This window comes from Halyomorpha halys, unplaced genomic scaffold (genome assembly GCF_000696795.3).
Source record: "Halyomorpha halys isolate HHAL.00 unplaced genomic scaffold, Hhal_1.1 Scaffold1707.1, whole genome shotgun sequence".
NCBI classification, from domain to species: Eukaryota; Metazoa; Arthropoda; class Insecta; order Hemiptera; family Pentatomidae; genus Halyomorpha; species Halyomorpha halys.
In genome coordinates, this window is record NW_027110468.1 from 82672 (window position 1) to 102478 (window position 19807).

The 19807-nt window shown below is 30.7% G+C and overlaps 1 protein-coding gene across 2 annotated transcripts in view; it reads left to right on the plus strand.

Moving 5' to 3' along the window:
- Nucleotides 1–218: 218 nt before the first annotated feature.
- LOC136796065 (uncharacterized) overlaps nucleotides 219–19807 on the plus strand; it is a 78627-nt gene continuing 59038 nt past the window's right edge. Inside the window, exon 1 of one of the 2 annotated variants that reach the window (XR_010843755.1) lies at nucleotides 219–402. The gene's annotated coding sequence lies outside the window, so the exon portion shown is untranslated. The other variant, XR_010843756.1, reaches the window with a different exon arrangement.

Genomic DNA, 19807 nt, shown 5'->3' on the forward strand with positions numbered 1-19807 from the left:
AAATTGAAAATATTTTGAATAAGTAGATATTACTTTTTCCTAATGTTTATCTTTTAGGACATTCAAATTGTGAAATAAATTTATTATTGATTCGTTAACATTGAAACGAAGATGACTTATGAAAGTTGCTGACTAGTGCTGCCCCCTACCCACCTGTTTGCTAAGGCCTCCTGAAGTTCACTGGCGTCCCGTTGAATGCGCTGCTCCCCAAAGCAAAATCAATAAACAACAATGGCGTCCAGTAAGCCAAAGGGTTGAGTGAAGTCGTGCGGTTCAGTCTCAGTTTTTCTTCGTAATTAGAACTTGATCTTCCTTGAGACTTGTGACATCCGGTGCATTCGACCTTTGCCTTGGCTGTTAGTGTTAAGAAGGGAGCAGAGTGTGTTGCGAGGCTGACTTGCAGTAAGTAACATCACTGTAGACCCTTTGCAGAGCTTTTAAGGACCCTACACATCCCCCCCCCCCTTATCATTTTGCCGGTTGACATTTGACAGACTTCTTTCGAATGTCTGGTACCTCTCCCGGAAGCACAAGATTGAATCGACAAGAGGTATGAAAGCATAATTTGCGATTGACGAAATCGAAAACAATCATAATTATAATAATCTTGTCTAAGGGTGAGTGTCCAGCGAACGTTTAACCTTTTTTAAGCCTTTTGTAACTTCCTCAAATAGATTAAAACGTTTTGGAAAAGATGTTTTGGAGTTCTTCGACCACATCAAGGTGGAAAGAATCAGAATCCAGGTACAGAACTAGTTCAGATCATATCACATATGGTTGTTGTACATCTTTGTTATCTCACTTCACTAAAAAATATTTGTTTGACTGTTTTTTATTTGTCGTCATTTCGTTTGTAGCTCGTCAGATGTTCTGTCCCTATCAAGAAAAAAAGTAGTTGTTTTCAAATTAACTAAATTTTGTATCGTATGTGCAACTTAAATGTTCTGTGCAAGTTTTGACCTATAGCTTTTTTTTTGTTATAATTTTATTTATTTTGTTAATAAATGGATTTTCAAATCGTTTGCTCTACTTCTTATTTATTTTTTTATTATATTTTACTGTTAGTCCTTGTTTCTGTTTGATATTTGTTGAACAATTCATTCTATATGTTGTATGTAATTAATGTTTAATGTTATTGAATTCTAATTGATGTTTATTGCTAAGTTTGTGTTCAACACGATGGATGTGCCATATGTCATTCTTTTCTTTAATTCTTAGTTCATATTTCATCATTCTTTAACTTTTGTATTTTTTCTTTAGTATGATCAATAGTCAAATGTTACATATCTCGCTATAAACCACATTTTTCATTTTATCGATTAATATAGTATGATGTGTGGAGTTAACTTTATAGTCTACCATAAAATAAATATCAATGCAGAAGAATATATTTGAACGTGAAGATTAAAGTGTGCAGTGACAATATTTTTCTCTGTTAGACGGAGTACTGCTTGGCTGTTTCTGAACAGAAATAAATAAATTGAACTAGATGGCCGGTTGGAGGTCATATCAATGATAAAAGTGGCATGGTCCTCTATTGGGTTGATGTGAGGTCTCGATAGCAGTCATCTTTATCTTCTAATTAGTATATCTCTCCTCAGTATAATTTTCTGATTCGAGGTCTAGACAATTGTATGATTTAATAAATACCATTTTTTCGAATTCCGCCCCAATATTGTCTCATAAAATAAAGGCATTACATTGTGTGTACGTACGAAGAGGTATAAATTACGGTGTAAAACATTAAAACTAGTGAATTGATTACAGGAGGGAATAGGGAGTTTCACCATCCCCCTTTCATTAAGTAATTTGAAAATTGTTGAGAAATTCAAGATTAAAGAATATATTTCAAATTGCGAAAATTTTGATAAGACATTACTCAAACATGTTATCATGCTCTAAATTGTTTAATAAGGTTTTTGAGGAAGGTCAGTTTTACAAAAAGTATTTAGGAAAAGTGAATTTCCGTTTCCTCGATAAGTCTAATAATGTGGTAAAAAATTTTGGGCTGTATTAGATCATTTCCTGAATAGAACAGATCTATTATACTACTATAAAAACATATTTTTTTAAAAATAAATAAATATATAACAGATAGTAAGTGTATTTTTTCAAACTGCAAAACATTTGAATGAAATTCAAATTCAAATTCAAACATCTCATATTCGACCTCTAACTAAAAACAAATTTTACTTATTACATATAACAGATTAATAGTGCTTAAGTAAAAAAAAATTAATAAAAATATGTTAAATTTTCAACGAAGTTGCATCATTGATTTAACATTACTTTTATCCAATGTAGAAGTGTTAGGTCAATTTATTTCTTTGAATAATCAATTTTTCGTCATTGTTCTGTAAAGAGGGCGAAATCTACAAATTGGATATTTACGGATTTTTAATTTTTTCACTACAATAATCATTAATAATAACTAGTTAAACTATCGAAGACACAATTAGCATATTATTTAAGTTCTCAAAAATATTAACGTAGTATAGATTTTTCATCAAAAAAGAATTTTCCAAAAGAGGTAAAGTACGAAATATGATCTGAAAATTACCTGATTAGTCATTTTTATAGAACACCGAAGATATTTTTAAAGTCCTTTTCAAAGCTATGAAAACATTAGTTTTTGTGGAATCGAAAGAAATTTATTTCTAGGTTGTAAAGAGCGCAGTCATTATACCTCTCCAGGTTTGTTTGTTTTGATATTTAAATGAACTTTTTTTGTGGCTTTTCGTTTCGTGCCGCTCAAGAATTTCTCTTAATTCTCAAGGTCAAATTCAATCAGGAAAAGCTGTAAAACAATTATTAAATATGGTACTATTCATACTTGCAATCTTTTATTTTTATCTTAATTTGCGTCTCAAAATATATATAATAGTCCTGTTTAAACATACGTAATAGTATTGCCCTAACTTTTTTTAAAAAATATTATTTTCGTCATCTCATCAAATTAATATTTCTGAAAAATTAATTTTTCGAACTTTTTAATTTTATTAATTTGGGAGAAAAATTTACCATAATGTAGGCTTTTAAACTCAAATTTAGAGCTCAGAGAAGTAAAAAGATCCAGAGATAAAAAAAATTTCTTGTCAAAACTTCTTTTTTTCTCTACTGAAAAGTAGTTACTATTTATATCTCTATTTTAGTTTTAAGATTTTATCAATAACTTTGAAATGACAAAGTTTGTAAACTTTTCTTATCAAATTTATCAAGATTTATGCATTTATCGTAAAGTCGTTAAAAGTGGATATTTCAGACAAAAATGCAATGTATTCAGACAAAAATATTTAGTGAAATCCTATCTTTTATTTATGTTTCCATTATATTTTACACCTCAATAACAACAATTTGTTAGATAAATAAAAAAACGAATAAGGTTTTAGAAAGTTGATATTTTAATGATAAAAGACTATGTTCCAGCTGATAGCATGACTAATTTTAACATGAGATTAAAAATTAGTTGGCTTCCAATCATTTTTTTGTGATAAGATTATTTCATCTTATTTATTTATTTTTTCCATTATAATTAATTTTTAATAAAAAAAACTATATATGGAAACAACTTGTTTTCAGGATTAAAAATAAAATCTAAATCATAATGATTAATAATAATAATTCAAACTATGCTAAAAATTCTTAAAGTATCATTTTTTATGTTATTTATCTCACACTAGAATAACTTATAAAGTTTAAATGTTTGAAAAACGTGAAATTATTAAAATATTAGCTGTTAAATTAAAAAAAAAAAAAGTATGGCATTTAGGCATCGAATACAAACTTTTTGCAACAGTTTATCACGATATTCTGAATAGTTTGCGATAAAAATTTAAAAGTGCCTATGCACATTTGAAACGTACTTTTCGTGGTTTCAAATAGGGTTTACTTAAATTGATGAAACTAAAAACATTAATTTGGAAAAAAAACTAATTGATAGGGCAACCAAAATTTGCAGTTTTATAACGAATGTTATAGGATTAATTATGCCTATAGTAATAGTAAACCGCCGAGTGATCTGAAAGTGGTTTAAGTGGAAAAAGTCTTTTAATCAAACTTGGAATGTATACAAAAAAAAAATCCAGTCACCCTCTTCATCCTTTAAATTTTTAAAAATGTTATTATTATGTCATAAAAACCATATATATATTTTTTTTACTTATCCAGTAGTCTACCTCTTTAAAAGTACTTAAAATAAAAAAAAAAAAAAAAAAAAAAGAGCATCCTATCTCCTGTGAGATTCTAAATATTTTATTTTTTAATCACAATTTCGGTGATATAGACATAAGAGAAAATGCATTTGAACAGATATATAGGTTTAAGTATTTAGGTTCTACGGTAACTAGAAAATAAAAATTATAATGAAATAAGAGCGAGGTCGAAGGCGGGAAATGTTTGTTATTTTTCAATTTCGAAATTGCTCAGCTTGCATATTTTTTCCGAAAACTTAAAAATTAGAATTCGTAAAACTATTTTCTTCGCACTGTTCTTTAAGTATGTGAAACGTGGCCTCTTACACTAAGGGACAACGGCGCCTTAATTTAAAAAAAAAATAAAGTATTACCTAAAATGCTAAGGTTATAACATTACAGAGAATAACATGGGTGTGGTAGGGTTTTGGGACTTAGTAACGAACAGATCCCTAAAAGATTAGTAAACACTGAACCGAGAGGGTAGACCGAAACGTAGATAAAAGGATTGCGTTAAAAATGATTTAGTAGATTTTGGTTTGGAGGAGCGCCACTGCACAGATGAATGTAGAGTACGGATTGTTGGTATTAAACCTTCAGGCTTATTACTATTATTATATATCTTTATTACTACCATTATATATCTTCTCGTATATTTCATTTCGCTTAGCTATTTTCATACATTTATTTTTCTTTTCATATTTATCCTAATAAAATTTTAAAGTAGGTATCAATATTCATTCTTTTTTCAAATAATTCCATTATATTGATCACGTTTCTATTTTCTTTTAATTTTCTTGTTTAAAAAAAAAAAAAGAGGTAAAACTTCAATCTGCTAACGACGTCATGATTCTTTCCATCGGGCCAACTAGCATTAATGACCGTACTTCTACGCCTCGATTATATAACTTCTTGGAACGGCTGGGAATTTTCTTGCTTTCCAGGAAGAGAAGCGACGAAGGATCCAAGGATCAGTAAACATCTTCAAATGGATGTAGATGGGGCTAACGCTTACGAAGGTAGTGTTCTGTTAAAACACGTTCACTGATTTTATTTTATCCAATAGTGCAACAGGTGGGTTTAAGGAACAGATTACGATATTTATTTGTTGTACGATATGCATTTTTATATTTGGAACAAGTTATTTTTATCTTGCCAGACAAATATTTGTAGTGATTTAACCCTTTCAAACATAAAATATACAAAAAATTAATGCAAAAAAATCAATATTTTTTGCTAATATCATGGAAATTGATGCTCCTACGTAGATAAACGCTATGAACTACATTATAGTGCATTTAAATAGCTTTCATTCGAGTGCTAATGAACATCGGTTTCGTAAACCACAATTTATTTTACCAACTACAAGAAATCAACATTTTGTCGAATAACATGAATGTTGCTACTTCCCCTGCTATAACGCTTAACTGAGAGCTAATAAATATCTGTACATCATCTGTAGGAGTAGCAATTTCCATATTAGCCAAACGAAATTCACCCAGTATTGATTTACGGTATTTAGAAAAAATGTTGCTTTTTGAAAACTGTATCTCTAGAATTATTGAACGCTCTCAAAATTCCATATAAATCTTTCTAATCATCATATTTCTTTGGTTCGACCCTTATCCAGTTCCACCCATCTTTACAACCCACCACGAAGGTTGAAACGGCAGTGGCCAAGTGACCTTCTGTAAAATAAAATAGACAATTGGAGCCCTGGCAATGGCCAGATACTCTGCTCATGCTGGGTGATTGCGGCTTTAGGGCACTTACTCAGCCTCCACTGGCTACCAGTGACGCGGAGAGAGGTCTGTGCTGGGATCTCCAAGGGCCCTGATGTACCCCCTATACTAGGGGATAGAGTGGGTTCGAAGATCCTCAGGTCGAGATTCTAAATATTGTATATAATTGATTTTACTTTTTTTGCTTATATTCATTTTATTTATTTATTTTCCTGTTTATATACATATAGATATTTTATTTATTTATTTTTAATCTATTTTATTTTTTATATTTATTAACTTATTTTATTTATTTATTTTTTTTTCGTGTGAATGTTCAAATATTACTATTACTCATTGTCCAAGTTTTTGGCATATTGTAATACTTATTAATAAATAAAGTACTGTTAATATTGTAAAAAAAAAAAAGAATTATTATACGTAAATGGAAATTCTATAAAAACTCATATATTAGCAAATTTACTTATCTTTAAAGGATGTTCTAATAGGTTTTTTAGTGCTGTAATTTTGATGTTCTTTAACTTTTGAAGATATAGTGAAGCTTAAAAATTAATGAATAAAGCTGAAAAATTAATTCTCAGTATTATTACGCCATTTTTATTTCCCCCAACTGTGGTTCACCAATTTTGACTGTAAAACTATATATAGTTTTCATTAATGTAATCAAAGATTAGAGTAAAACAATTTTCATTTTTTTCCTGGACTGCTAGTTCTATTGACTTGCCCTGTAGTTGGTGAATGTATAGAAATCTTATCGTTGAAGAAATGTTCTCTGAATACATGTATTCTTAAACAATGCAGTTTAAAACCAGGTTTTTTTGGTAATATTTAAAGTATAAATTAAAATCAACATAATTGTGCAATATGTTGGTATGTTGTCTAGTTTATTCATTTGTTGTTTTAAAAAAATTGACTTTATGAAAAAAAATTCAATTTATGAAAATTTAAATTCTACTTACATACTCCTACAGGGTGTGGGACAGAATATAAAACATTATTTTAAATAGTTTTTAATTTTACAAAATTTATTGTTGTAATAGAAGATAGATAACCCAGTGTGTTCTTTAATGAACACTTTTTTCTTGTTCTCCTTAGTATCATGATGAATTAGCAACTGTTAATAATTTAATTTTTTTTTTCAAATTAAACTTATTTTTTTACAAAAGAGTAATACAACTGTTGAACTTTCAGCTTTTATAATAATGGTCTGTTTTATAATAGAAAAATTCATTCATTCTGGATGGTTGATGTCAGATATGAATTGAAAGACTGCTCGTTTTCAGATTCTGAACCTACACCTTAGATTAAACTTAAATAAATTATGACAAATTTATATTTTCTTCCCCACGCTTTATTTATAATTTATATAGTTTTATTTATTTTTCAAATTTTAAATAATTAAAAATTTAAATAATTACAATTATGTTTTACTATATTTTTCTTCAATAATTGTATTAACTTAGATCAGCGTTATTTTTATTTAAAAAAAAAAAAGACGTTCCAAAATGTGTTTGGAAAGTAATCGGCTACTGAAAGTACATTTGCTGACCAATTGCAACAGTGACTTGATTTGTCTCTTTCCCTTTTTTTTTAAAAAATATGTCATGAATTCATTTATTTAATTTTTTGTTGAAATAAATCAGTTTATTACATTCACACATGTAAGGTTATTACGGAAATTCGATACGAATGCACAGAAATTAAACGATTACACATTAATTAACGTTAAAACCGAAATTCCAATTAAGGGAAAACATATCCGATTCCGAAGTTGTGACGTATTTAAACGAATCATTGAGTGGGTGCATGGTTATATTTTGTTTATTACGATTAAATTGAGGAGAAAAATGAATTGTTCATTTGTTAGTAAATTCAAAGATGGAATATGAATTATTTTCCCCAAGAATCTTTAAAATAATTTTCTCTTAACAGTTGTTTGTTTGTATTAAAAATATCGGGATAACATTTAACATTTTTCTGAATTATTTAATTAATTGCAGAATTAATGTTTAATTATTAATTTTAAATTTAAATTAAAACTATTATGTATTATAATAACTGACCCGGTAATGCTTCTAGTACAAGAGCCCAAGATGAGCAAAAAGGCAGTTATTTCACTCCAATTTTTGATCACTTTAATGAAATCTATGTATAAATACTAGTCAAAATTGACGAGTCTGCTAAGTATAGGTAGGGGGAATAAAAAATGGTGAATATTTCAAAACGTTAAAAATAATTAATTTTTCAATCGGGGCTCTATATCTTTAAAACTACCAACAAAATTAGAAAATCTAAGAGAACATCTTTTAAAGTAAAGCAAATTTGTTAAAATGTAATCCCTAATAGAGCTATTTACGTTCAATAGTTCTCCAGATACAGCTTTTTAAAAGGCAACATTTCATAAAAATGGTGTAAAGAACGTACGGAAAGATCAGTAGTTAGTGAATTTATTTTGAAAAATCTATATCTAAAAAACCATTTGACGTACAGATATGTATTAGCACTCGAAGTAAAACTAGTTTAATGGGCTATAAAATAGTTTATTACGTTTATAGTTGTTGGGACAAATTTTCATATTATTCACGATTATATGAACAATAGTTACTAGAAGAAACAAAATTCGTCCAAATAAATCAAGGTGAAAATTTTCTAATTTTTAAGTTCTTTGAAAAATGGTATTTAAGATTTTGAGACAGCATTTAAAAACAACATGATTTGCTTTTTCTAAAAAAATTGCCTTACCCCATTCCCCATTTTTGTTTGTTTTTATATTTTTTTGTAATATAATATAGCTTAATAGAGTTAGTAATATTTTTTTCTTAGTCTTCAGAAAGAGACGGACCAATTGATATAAAATAACATTTGAAAAAAAGTATACATTCTGTGCTACAAACCGAAAACACTTAATTTTGTTCATAATGTTTTTTTCTACTTGAGCAGTAGAGGATTTCATTAGTTTTTATTAAAGTAATCAAAAATTGGGGTGAGACAACTGCCTTTTTTCTCCTCTTGGGGTCTTGTAATAAAAAGTTTACAGTGGACAAAGATTCGATCATTCCCTTTTATGTATGTAGATTATGGGGACTATTTAGTGAAATTTCAATTCCTTTCATAGTTGATATTAATTCATTTTTCATTGCTAATAAAAATGTTAAAGGTTAATTATTCAAGATATACAAATTTAAAGTTACTTTAGAGGGACGGTTTTGATAATTCGTCATTTAAACCTTGTCAGACTGGTTTAATGAAGATAAGGTCTGTCTACTACTAAGTACCACAACGAGTTCAATGGAAGTCGTTGGTACAGTTTTTGAGAAAATCCTTAAAAAGTGTAAAATTGATTATGTAAATTGATAATTCTGATTTTTCGACGCTGATTTTTACGGAAAAGCTGCAGTACCATCCCAAAAAAATATGGTGTTTAAAAAAATAAAATGACCATTTTCTAACCAAATATTTGTATTATTTTTCTTTGATATAAAATACAATTAATACTCCATAGTTATCTACCGTAGTTAGCCATCTGCTAGCCAATTGCTTTATCGCACGCTGATACCATTCTTTGGGATGGCTGTCAAAAACTCTTGAACCTCAATTTCAACTTCCACAAAATTATCAAATGGACCATGGATCTAAAGGTCTGAACTATATGGTGAATGAGGCAGGAGTTGGAACCCATGAAGTTCTTTTTTTTTCTTTGATTCGACGGGAAGTGTGAAGACGAGCATTGTCTTGTTGGAATAAAACTCCTTTTCTGTTGACCAAAGCAGGATAACACTCTGACTATTTTGCGTACAATCTACCCAGTTGTTCGCAGTAGAGTTAAAAATTCATAGAGCATCCATCAGAAATATATCCGTGATGAATAACACCATTCAAAATTCTTAAAAAAAATGCAAATTATGGATTCTTTTTTTTCAAATTATACTCTTGCAGTTTCACCGCAATCTAGCCATTGCTCACGGGTATTCGGATTTTGCCAATAAAACCACTTTTCATCTCAGGTGACAATCTTCCGGTAATATCTCATACCAAAAGGGTTTTTCAATAAATTTTCACAAATTTCTAACCTCTTAGCTGATTGCTGACGAGTAAGTTCGTCAGTGACTCTTTTTTACCTTTCCCATAGAGACTATATGGTGACTAACAGTATCTTTCGACACACCACATTCCGTGGCAAGTTCGGGAGTACTTTTGGAAGGCTTTTTCTTAACAGCTTCGTGCAGAACCTCATTAATATCCATTATTAGTCGCCCGGTGCCCTTCTCCCTTTCCAACGTCGTATCTCCACTACTAAATTTTTCAAACGCTGCGCAGTGCGCTGGTCAAGGACACCTTCCCCTTCATATTTAATAATTTCATGAGCTGCTTCAGAAGCTGTGAAGTTTTTTTTTCTGTAGTGCCTTAAAATTACGAGAATTTCTTTGGACACTGTTTCTTCTTTAAAACAAATAACTAAACTGAGGCTTTTTTTTTTTTTTTTTCGAATGGAATCAAATGGGATTAAACAAGCTTAGAGAATCCTCTTAAGGGATTAATAATTATTGGTAAGTATTATAATATTTACAGTCCTTCGAAATCTTGAATTTGATAAAACGGTCTTTTTTTTTTTTTTATACATCCTAATACGTAATTTTTGTTTCATAAGACTTTTCCTTTTTGTGCTTGACCGTCATACCACACATAGACCATTTTGCGAAACTTGATAATTAGGACTCAAACGTAATAAACTCGAATTTGAAATATTTCACGACAGTACTATGTAATATATAATACTTAAATAATAATATAGAAAGTAATATATAAATTAAATTCAGAAATTCGTATGTTTTGTTGAAAGATATTAGTATAAACTTGTCAAAAAAGTTTAAAATATAGGTTTATTAAAGTATCTTTAGACTAGGTTCGAGTTTACAAGTAAGAATTTCTCAAGCGTTGATTCGCTAGCAGTTGAATGGTTAAAAAAGTGTCACTTTTATCTTTGTAGTGGTTTTTAGTTGCATTCTATTTATATGTACTGATTTCTTGACATATTCCGAGTATCTTGAGTGCCCCGATAAAAGCCGCTTAAGTCAAAGTATCTCTTCAAATATAGTATTATTGTTTCTGTTTATATTTGTCCATTTCCTGTTGATAAGTATTTATATTCGTTTGATTACGTAAAAAAAAATTAAGGACTGTTTTTATTGTTTTTCTGAATGATGTTCTGGCAAGATCCATTCTTTATTGTATAGATAACGAGATATCTATTAGCAGAAAAGGATAAATGTGCTCTTAACTTGATTCTATCTTGAGGGTTCTGTATATGGGTCGCCATGTGCATTGTTGTCCTCCAATTATCATTTATATGTTTTTTTCTGATTCAGTAATTCTCTCTTAAAAGAAAATATCTCTATATTGGGGCTAATGATGATATCTTTAATCAATCCTTACTTAAAAAATCTTTTAATCTCCTAAATTCTATTATAATTTTTTAATTGTATAACATTTAATAAATATTCAAATTATCGCACTTTCTCAAAACATTTATCTAATTCTTCTTATCAATTCTCATTTTACAATTTTAAATAAGTATAAAGTACAAACACAATATCTAAAGGTGATAAACCTTCTAACAGAACGTGTCCCATTCGTAACCCATACAATATATTCTTTGTTTTTTGAGTTTATTTATATAAAGAGATAATCATGGAGCCTTTTTTTTTTATATTACAAGATTACGATACAACATCTTTCTCTAATTATTGATTTACTTATCCGACATTCATTATTGTTATCTTTTTCCAAATTCAAACCTTGGGTTGAAACATATGAGCTCCCGACTAAAATTCGTTTCTTCTATTTTCCGACAAATTTCATTTTAGTTCAGAACAATGATTAAAGTTTAGCAAGAAATTTAATTTACAAAACTTCTTTGTCATATTGTTTCCAGTCACTGAATTATAGTGCTTTGAAGTTGTCATTCACTGCAAAATGACTTTCATATATTGGACAGGTTTTTTTTCCTTGATTAAATAGAATTCTTTTTTTTTAAAGGACAAAGTGCGCTTTTATTTGAAGCTCCCTTTAAACTTTAACTTTTTTTAATTCAAAATTACTTCCGTTAGCGTCAAATTTCTCTCGATTCCCAACTTTCCAATCAATAAAGCCGTGAAATGGAAACCAGTTGCAGAAATATTGGATGAATATGAAGGATGTGGTAGAACTTCAATTTTCAGACCTCATAACGTTTTTAAAATTTAACAGGCATAACTAAATGTTACATTATGTTATCTGTAAATTCATGTTCTCATCTCACTTTTTACAAAGCGCATGATTATATTTATATATTCTAAAATGAAAACGAAGTAAAGTTTTTATTTTTCGGATTTATTGATTCCAAGCCAAAAGTTTCTTCGGACAGGAACAATGGAATTTGTTTTATTTTATTTATTTTGTACAAATGTAATTATGTTTATTTGTTCTCGTTTAGCCCATTTCCGAATGAAGCGAAACATAAATAATGTGAATTAGATTTCATCTGTTTCAACCCAAAAGAACTCTTTATTGGAGACATCGCAGGTGCAGAGTTATCTTAAATGATAAGATACTAAAATGGAATTTAATCTGTATCTTTTCTGTTTTTGATTTTTTTTTTTTCAATTAGACAAATAATGATCAATTACTCTTTTCCCAGTTTTGTTTATTAATTTTTTAAAATGTTTTCAGTTGATCCCCAAAGAAATTCATCTAACAAAAAATTTAAATTAAATGTATAGAAAAGTCGGCTATTATCTCTTGCACCAAAATTAGAAGTAAGTTCAAATTGAAAATTAAAATATTTTAGGTATACGGATCATGAATTTAAGAAGAGTTTATATATTTATTTAATTTGATATCGATTATAATTGTATTGAACTTTATGTTGCAAATTTTAAATAAATTGGTACTGTTAAAGTTTGAATTTTTTTTTTTCATAGCCCCTATCTGAAATAAATGAAAATTTTCTTTAACTAGTGGGTAATTTTCTTTTTATCTGGAACGTTGTTACATTTAAAACAAGAATTAGGTCTAAATCTACGACTATTTACAATATTTACAGATTATTCAAGTGGCTATAGGTGGGGGCGCTTGTTGCAACGTCTGGAATAGAGGGTTGGGCTGATATTTCAACGAGTCCAGGAATTTAATATGCCTCCTCCTGATGATGTCCGGGACCGTTGGGACATCCAATAATTTGTGAAGAGTTGGTGGTTTCTCGTTCTTCCATATTGTAGTCCGTACCATCTTCCGAATGGAATTTTGAAGGTGGCGTTGTGTACCATCATTGAGTTGGATGAACAAGGGAGCGCCGTGTAGGAGCGCTGGATAGAGTATGCTCTTGTAAACTTGAAGTTTTAAACGGAGTTAAGGGCCGATGATGTTAGGAGATGTTGTAGGCGGTAGGATTTCCTTCTAACTGTTTTTGTTTTCTGGTATAGATGGGTACAAAACTTTAGATGTCGATCCAGTTTTATACCCAAATAGATTATGACATTGAGGACATTATAGAGTTTGCCACTTTGAGCTTTTTCGGAAGTTTTGTTCTCTTTTTTGCTTGGTGTGCAGACACTACACAATCCGTTTTCGCTCGGTTTACGGAGATATTGAGATAATTCAGACGTTCAATGATCTCCTCACAGACTTTTCGCGCTTGTTTTAGTGCATGTGTGGGGTTAAGGCTGCTGTTGTAAATCGCGATATCATCCGCAGTATGCGGCTATCGTAGCAGTTTTGTAGTTTTTGCCTATTACATCTGCAGTATAAATCGAGAACGATACTGGCGAAAGTACGGCCCCTTGTGGCACGCCACACGTCAGTGGAACGGTGCTAGAGTGCTTCTCTTGAATTTGTACTGAGAGACTTCTGTTTATAAGGAATGAGGCGATGACCGAATAGAGCTGCTCTAGGCATTCCTAATCTATGAGCATAAGATGCCGTGAGAGACAGACTCGAAGGCCTTTGTACATTCTATAGGTATCATAGCCGTTGCCGTATTAAAGTTTTTGTTTACTTCTCTCTCTTCTCTTTACTTCTGTAATTTCATGAGATGGTGTTCAGTGCTCATGTGAGCTTGGAAAGCAGTTTGCTCATAAGGAATTACTGAATGTTCATCACAGAACTCCCGAAGGTAATTCAGTATTATCTTTTCATAAACCTTAGCGAGGTGAGGGAGCAGGCTGATGGCCCTGTAGTGATCCGTCTCATTTCCAGACTTATTCGGCTTCAGCAGTGGGAAAAAGATGGCGTGTTTCCATGTTCTGCGAAAATATCTCAACCTCAATCACGAGTTGTACAAGTTCGCAAGGTGAGCAATTCCCTAATGTGGCAGCTGTTTTAGGAGTACCGTTTGGATACCTTCATGGCCAAGTGCTCTGTTCCCGTGAGCTGTTCTTAAGATTGGTTTGAGTTGCTTCGGACTAACGGACACTAATTAGTATCTCGGGTATGGTGAATAGGTCTCCCGTACGTTCTTTGATTTTCTGCCTATAGTGCTCTACGAGAAGCTCGGCCTGTTCAGCGTGTGGAAATAGGTGATCTCCATCGTGTAAACGGACGTTCGAAGTTTTCTATGTAGCAGACTTAGTGAGCTTCCAGAACATCTAGTATAAGTTGCTCTGAGTCGCTCGTGCCATGTAGCAGTCTTCCATTGTCGCATGAGGTTCCTGATCTGGGTGGTGAGTGAGTTTAGGACCTGCTTGAGGGCCCTCTGTTACGATGGTATCTGTTCTTCAGCGTCCGACTATTGGTTATGTGTGCCATGACGTATACTGGTGGTGTCCGTAGGTGGGGGGTTGTGATAGGCTAGCCATCTCAGCTTCCGTTAGTAGTGCTGCTGTAAACTGCTGAATGTAACTTTCAACTTCAGAAAGAGTATACAGGATAGGGACTTGTTGCAGTCTATAACGAGCCTCCTCTTTGTACTTGTTCCAGTCCGCTTTTTGATAATTGAACCTTCTTGGCCTCGTCTCAGTTCTTATGTCGTAAACTTTGTACAGGACTGGTCGACGATTCGATGATATGAAGTCCGAAACCTATATCACTCTATTATAAACATACAACAAATTTACTAAATGTAATGTTATGTACAGTTGTAAATCTCAATAAAGATATGGAAAAAAAAAGTGAAATGAGACATTTCCAAAGCCGCAAGTACGATTGGATAACTAACGAATGGTTGTATCTGGAAGTGAATCTTTAATTAGTCCTACCCCAATGCTACCACCGGTCCTTTCCAGTCCTGTTATGACAGTTTTTTTCTATTGATATGACCCAACGAAATACGTTTTCTTTGTACGTGGGGTTTAGTAGTTATAACTGACAAATGGTAAGTGTATATTAAGTGATGAGTCCATTAATTGAAACAGGAAAAAATCCAACATGACAAAGCAAAACCAGTGGAATCTTTTTGGAGATTCCTTGTAAAACATAAGTATTCCTGTTTCCATCGCATTTAGCTACAAAACATTAGAAAGTAATCAGGTTCATGCGCATATTTCAATATTTAATTTTATTGTGTAACAAGTGCACTCTGATTAATAATGTGTAGTCAGTACTTTTACTTTTCATTTCTAGAAAATAAGATACATATATATGAACTATATATTGTCAAAACGATGTTTTTATTATTTCTCATGTCACACATAATAAGTGTTTTAACGATCCCATACAATTCGTTATAAATAGGTAAATAAATAATTGACTGAACCTGAATACAAGGAATTTTATCTATCCAAACCTCGATATTTCGAATCTCAATTTAATAAATCCCTCGCACATATAATAGATTAGGCCCTGAACTACTGAATTTGGAGACCAGGTCCAGGTCTGGCAGTGGTCGAAATATTTAACCTGCTGAGCAGTCCGTGATTTTGTGTGGTTGTCTAGTGAGCAGGATATTAATAGTGGATGTGGGGCCAGATCCATAGTGGCGAAAAGTGTTGCTTAAAACGGGAAGAGGAGACTTTAAGATAGTTAAATCGAGCAATATTTAAAAAGCGCCTGAAATTGAAAAACGGCATGAAACCCTCCACTCCCGCCCTCCGTGGTAGCCTTACTTATCTGACTTTTCAAACAAACAATTTTAGTGACTAGGTTGTCGATGTACATGTCACAAGCTCACTATAAATCATAACACAAAAAAACCCCATCCTTGGATCTTTTTTTGTATTATTAAAAACGAGTATCCCTTAAGGTTTCTATACTCGACTCGTTTTTTGAACCTGTATTGTGCAATGTAACATAAAAGTAGTAAAAACAGTCATATTACAAAATTTCAAAATTGTTGTATAAAATTATAACTTTAAGTAAAAAATATTAAAAATTTTTAGATTTATTTTCTTTATATTTATTACTATAAATTGCATTTCTTTATTCATATGTACCAATGTAATGAACTGTGAGTTTTCCACAAAGGCAGAGCTTAAGTTGATCATTAATTTAATTAAAACCGTAGCATAATGGAATGTTTATATTCTGAAATAAAACTTTTAGAATCTGTGGTGAACGGTAGAATATGAATAACTGCTTCGGCATGTGAGGTCAATAGTGGAAAAATGAAATGCAGTGGCCAGTCATTAGTTGCTGGAATTCTGAACTAATTCTAGGTTACGCATTCATTCATGACGGACTTTAGTATGTCTCTTATTTTTAAAAGGATCTCAATTTGATTTGTTTCGATAAGCTCTATTCATTCAATTTATTAGATACATTTCAGAAACGTTTTAATTTAAAAAAAAGATTATACTTATTTATATTTACTATTATTTTTTCTTTACAACTACTATTATTTATTTATTTATTTAATACCGGAGCAGTCTGACGGGCCTTATATGGTTAATGTAAGAGGTAAATTTTTTAACAATTGATTACGTGGGGGAGGGAGTATAGTCTCATGCAAAATACACCCCTAACTATATACAATGTTATAAATAAATAAAAAAATTAGGATCAAATAAATAGATTAAAATAATAATTCTTAATAAAGCATAAGTAAAGTGAAGTTAATAATAATAAAAATGATATTTATGGATTTAAGAAAATAAATAATTGGTTTCTAATCGGGAAAAAAAATTAATACAAGGAAAGTGAATTTAAGAAAAATATGAAGAGAGAAAAAAAAAAAAGATAAAACAAAATTGTATGCCAATAACAAAACTGATAAATATAAATCTTATAATAGTACAAGAGTTCCATACATTTTTATGAAATGAAAAGCAATATCTCGAGAACTATTGGACCTAAATAGCTCTATTAGGGCTTACATCTTAGCAAATTCACTCCACTTTAAATGATGGTCTCTTAGATTTTCGATTGTTGTTAGTAGTTGTAAAGATATAGAGCTCCGAATAAAAAAATTAATTATTTTTAACGTTTTGAAACAGCCGCCATTTTTTATTCCCCCTCCTGTACTTGGCAGACTCATCAATTTTGACTAGTAATTATACCTAGTTTTCAATTAAGTAATAAAAAATTGGGGTGAAATAACTAAAACAGGATGTCCTGCAGCAGCCTGGGTGTCAGTCTTCGGATTGGGGTTGGGTTTCCAAAGTTGTAGCTCACTGCTCCTTTAACTATAGGTAACTGGGAGTGGAACTTCATGAAGCTTTTTTTTTATCTGTCCTCTCTATATCTCTATTTTATACTACTACTAAATAAGCTAAGACAGTTTTTAAAAAATTTGTTGGCCGAGAAACTAGAAACACTACTAAGTCTATTCTTGAACTACTATAAAAGATCTTACGGCCACTAGTTTTCAGATATCTCAGAGAATTATTGTTACTAGAATAGCAGAAAATGTTATAAAATATCGGATACGCGTGTGTACATGATTATGGAAGGGACGATTCTATTTTGGATTAATTTTCAATATATAGTACATTATAATTTTTTCAGGTTACTTTATTTTAATAATATAATCAAGGAAAAACGTTTGAGCTGCTTGCTAAAAACTACTGAACTATTTTTGTTTTGAAAACATATATAATGCGATTTAATTGTTTCATTATTGCTTGAAAACTGCTAACAATGAGACAAAACGAAGACTGAGAAAATATTGAGATATACACCTGTAATACCAATACAATTCACAAACCTTTATTTCAACCTCCTTATGCAATTTGGAGGTCAATGAGGTGGTAGAGATGTTTGTTGGGTTGTAGAGGTGTGAAAGACCGTTAAAATCTTTAAACGATTTGTTGAGACCCACAAAAATTTTTTTCTATCCATGTACAAATCATCAACTGTTTAATTCAATTTACAGGGGCAGCAGATGAGCAAAAGACCTTACAACAGTGCAAAATTTTTTGGACTGTCTAAATGTTGACTGTAATCCAATCCTCTTTCTCATGACATTTTTCTAGATCATAAACCGATGTACCGAATTTCAGCTCATTTGATTCAAAGGGAGTGGTTAAAGGTCCACAAATGTAGCGTGTGACTCGAAAAGGTAAAACTAAAAGGTAGAAATTGTTACCTTTATGACGCTATTAACTATAAAGGGGGAAAGTGATTTATAGAAATTTATATTATTATATTTTGGTACCAGTTTTCAATGAATGCTATGTATGAAACAATTTTAAACGGCATTACTGGATTCGTGAATTTTGTTAATATTACGAGAAAGAGGCTTTTTGAGGTATGGAGGTTAAAAGTTTAGTTGACGTTGACAAAATCTATCCTAATTTACACTTTCCCTTCTGGCGTAGAAGTTGGAAGATGTAAAGTATTCTTTACTATAAATGATTTACCTCAGATGTTTTTCTAAGTTTCATAATAGTCGTTTTAATATTTACTAACTGCGGAATTACATTCACCAGTGTTAAAATGATTTTTAATATGATTACTTAATATTTAATGGTGGTTCTGGTTTCCTTTAATTTTCCTTTTGATCCTACGCAAGTCCATTTAAAATAATTAAATTTCTCGAGAGCAGTAGCTAATGGACTCGGTGCTATTTCATAAAACAAGTTATGAGAACCGGCCCTCGTGAGAGTTGAGTAACTTTTCCGTAAAGTACATGAGAACGGAATGAAAACAGTTAATTTCTTGTCGTGATATTTCACTTTATTACTCTTAACGATAATAGTATTTCATGTACGTCATACATCAGGCAATAAAAAAAAAAATGGTATTGTTTAAAAAGCTGAAAGATGTCAAAATTAATTCTTGTAACGTAGTAATTAAATAAAGTTTTATGGTAAAACAATGAAGACTCGCTTCTTAGTGGAAGAACATATGTGTTATGCATATTCAAACTTTTTTTTTTTTTAATGTAAAATGCCCTTAACATTCTTTATTATTTCCTGTTTTGTTCTGTTGTTTTGCTAAGTACTTGTCCTAATAACTTTCCGGTCCTTTAAACCTTCATCTTTTAAATTTTTATTTTAAATTAAGACGATAGTTCTGCAGAAAAAAACATTTCAGATATAACATGGATGTTTATTTCTTCCTATAAAAAATTATTTAGTTTGAAAAATCGAACTTTTCAATTTTTTTTTAAAATTGAGGTTAAAAACCTAACCTCAATTTTAAAAAAAAATTTGCTTTGCTGAAACTGGAAATGAGCTTCGTTTTTTTCTTTAACGAACAGATTTTTCTGTATCTCCTACCTTTGATTGTATGGGCTCGCAATTTTTTGTAGTATCAAAAATACTTGATAGTGTAACAAATGCCACTAATCAGACCCAGCTAGGTCAATTTAAATTTGAGATATGATACAATGCATTTATAATTTTTTTAGTATGTCTTAAGTGTATTTTTAAATGTAGCAAATGTATACTATCGCTATCATCTGACAGGGGAAAAAAGCTTATAAATCATTCAAATTTAGTGAAAATGTATGGAATTAATTAATGT